General features: G+C 46.0%; 1 long non-coding RNA gene across 4 annotated transcripts in view; it reads left to right on the top strand.

The window, feature by feature from the left end:
• Nucleotides 1–2110, top strand: part of LOC103581417 — a 5802-nt gene extending 3692 nt beyond the window's left edge. For all 4 annotated transcript variants that reach the window (XR_549663.1, XR_549664.1, XR_549662.1 and 1 more), the window contains one exon: nt 652–2110. This is a non-coding gene — a long non-coding RNA (uncharacterized LOC103581417). The remainder of the gene's footprint in view (nt 1–651) is intronic.
• Nucleotides 2111–3227: the final 1117 nt, after the last annotated feature.

Here is a 3227-nt window from a genome sequence, read left to right as displayed (position 1 = left end):
TGTGGCACCTCATGTCCCATCCCCACAGCCCACCTCTGATTTCAGCTGCGGCGGTGGTTTCAGATTCACCTCATGCAGACAGCGTCCAGCCTCAAGTGTGTGTTGTGCGTCTTTCTGTACTCTGCCCCAGGGCCTTCTCTGACGCCATGGAAGCCCACTGGGCCTGCACACAAGCAAAGCCTGGAATTGTGGGATTTATGCCCTTGGGATTGACTCTGAACCAGTGGCGGACAGGGCATAGTGGATAGATGCTCCAGCTATCTGTCCTTCAAGGGTACAATTCTGGGAGGCATTGTGTACACTTTTCAGGAAATGAGGGTGCGACAGAGCCCCTGTTGCCCAGGGCAGCAATCTCTTTAACACACCCTTATATTGTCTTTTTCTTTTTTCCTCTCTCACTCTCCTTTTTTTTTTTGGTGGCTGGCCAGTATGGGGATCTGAACCTGTGACCTTGGTGTTACAAGGCTGCACTCTAACCCACTGAGCTAATCGGCCAACCCTCTCATTCTCCTTGATTCCTTTTTTGCTTCTAGGGATCAGTTACCAAATAAACTATGTGTAGCCAAGTCTTTGCTTTGGGCTCTGCTTTTGGAGGGACCCAAACTGAAATAGCTGGAATCACCTTCCCTCTTTCTTCTATCTTGAATGCAGATACAGAAGTGATATCTGGAGCTAAGCAGTTGCAATGGGATCAGCACAAGGAAAAGGCTACGAAAGTGCCAGAAAGGCCATCTTTGACATCTTTGAGGGCCTGAATCAACACCAGCAACCACCAGCTTTCAGATTTCTTGTTATATAAAACTAACCCCTATGTATTTAAACTATAGCTGCTTGGGTATTTTTCACTTGCAATTGAACACAATCCTAAGTGACATATTAATTGTGCTCCAAATATGCTGGGATCATTCGAAATCTCTGTGCCTTTGTGTGTGTTGCTCCCTTTACCTGAAGCACCCTCTCCACTCCTTTCTGTTGCTCTAAATTGCCTTTTTCTTTTATGAGCCAGATCGCTACTCACCTCCTCCTAACACCTTCCCTCCAAAGAATCACAGTCTTGTGCATTCTGTAAGATTCTTCAAAACCTCTGCATAATGTAGAGAAAGATACAGTCTTGCATTCGCCACTAGGTAAGCCTGGAATTGCTCCAAGTCATGGTTTTTATGTTGATTTCACCTAAACTGAGGGTTTCTCAAAGGCAGGGCCTGTACTCGTGTCTTCAACCTTCCACACACAATAGAAGGACCTTGTATAAATACAGTGAAGTCATAGGACATACACATTTTACTGGAGCAAACGAGCATGAGTGACGGGGAACATCATAGAAGAGTGGGCGAGTCCACGCTGACGGCTGGGAGGGGGAGGTTCCCGTGGCCACCCGAGGCTACTGCATTTCTTTCTCTCCTAATGTGACTATCTCCTTCCATTGAGTATGGCTTTAATATGAAAAGCGATTTTTAAATTTTCATATAACATGCCCACATAGTGCAAGCCAACTGCCTTATCTGGTGGCCCGTGGAAGAAAGAGTGATCTGATCCAATGGTGCAGGGACAGTGGCTGTGTCAAACTTACCGAGGGAATGGAGGCTGCCTTCTGCCATGTTGTGCCTCCGTTAGGGGTTTTGACTCCATGTGATATGACTGACTTCAGAATCTGAGCCTCAGGCAAGGCATGCCCCTGTTTTCTCAAGTCCTGAGTCCTCTTCTTTTTGATTATACCCCTCTCCCTGGTCATTTCCTCACATGGACGTGGCCACCTGGATGCCAGCACATGGAGGGGCTTGTTCAACTGTTCCCTCTTCTTGTCCCTCTGCCTGCCTCTGCCACTGCCAATAATCACTTGGTTCTCTCTCCACAATGTGGCTCAAACTGATTGGTCTTTGTTTATGTTCCCACCAGTCCTGCCCTAGATTAGGCTCTGAACACCTCTTACGGGTATTGAAATAGCCTCCTGATTGTCCCCTTGCCACCTGTCTTGCGTCACATCATGCTGTCCTACAGACTGCCAACAAGTTATCCTTCTAAAGGGTGCCACTGAGCAAGACATTCCCCTGATGGAAATCCTGCAGTGACTTTCCTTTTCTCACAGAATAAAACTCAGATTGCTTCTTTATTTTGTTTTGTTTTACTTTATTATTTTCTAGCTAAAATGAACAAGCTGCTACTGTGAAAATATGCCTTACACTTTCAGAGCTCTGCATTTGGCCTATGCTGCCCCCCCAAGTGCCTTCCCCTTCCCCATGGAATGCCACTCCCCCATTTCAACCTTTGGGGGTTCTCCCCATCCTTCAAATGCCATGTTCTGCCCTGGAGACTTCCCAGATATTTTCAATCAAATGAACATTTCTCTCCCCTGTTCATCCAGAGCAGTATGTACTTCTGCCGTAGCATCCATCCATCAGACATGCTCTTGCACTGTGTTTATTTATGTATGTGGACAATCTCCTTGCCAAGGTGTTACTCATTTTGTACATCCTGCTGAACAAAGTCTACAGACTCTTGTACAAGTAATGACAAAAATTCTAGATAACAATGACTGTGCATTCACTAAGTGCCAGGTGCTGTGCTACCCACTTTCAGCAATAGCTTATTGAGCTTTCACAAGAGCCCTGAGAAGTAGTCTGATAGCCTCGTTTTTCAGATGAAGAAACTGAGACCCAGAGAGATGGAGCGATTAGACCAAGTTCCCAGGGCTTAGGAAGTCACATAGCTGCGGTTCCAACCTTGCTCTATTCCACTGCAAGGAGTAAGCAAGCTGCAAGAACTCACCCTCTATGAGTCACAGATTTCAACCTTTGGAAAGAATGCATAGAAGGAAGATTTGCAGAGGGAGCGTTTCACCAAGAATCGGACTTTCTGAGCTTGTACCAGCTCTGTGGGGGATGTTATTTGTAAAGAAAAAACATTTATTGCTTACGGTATCAGAGGCTGGGAAGTCCAAAGTTCAGGGAATGCATTTGGTGAANATTTATTGCTTACGGTATCAGAGGCTGGGAAGTCCAAAGTTCAGGGAATGCATTTGGTGAAGGCCTTGGTGGTGGTGACAGTGACCTAGGGGTTTCACATGGCAGAAATGGCAGGGCAGAGAGAGACTTTCACATGCTCTCCTTTTAAAGCCCTCAGAACCACGCCCATGACCACCATTATTAATCAATCCATTTGTTAGGGTATGGTCCTACAATCTAATCACCTCTTCAAGGCCCCACCTTTCAATTACCATAATAGAATTT

This window comes from Galeopterus variegatus, unplaced genomic scaffold (genome assembly GCF_000696425.1).
Source record: "Galeopterus variegatus unplaced genomic scaffold, G_variegatus-3.0.2 Scaffold13002, whole genome shotgun sequence".
In the NCBI taxonomy this organism is placed as follows: domain Eukaryota; kingdom Metazoa; phylum Chordata; class Mammalia; order Dermoptera; family Cynocephalidae; genus Galeopterus; species Galeopterus variegatus.
The sequence above is the reverse complement of the archived record's forward strand: the minus strand, read 5'-3'. Positions and strand labels throughout refer to the sequence as shown.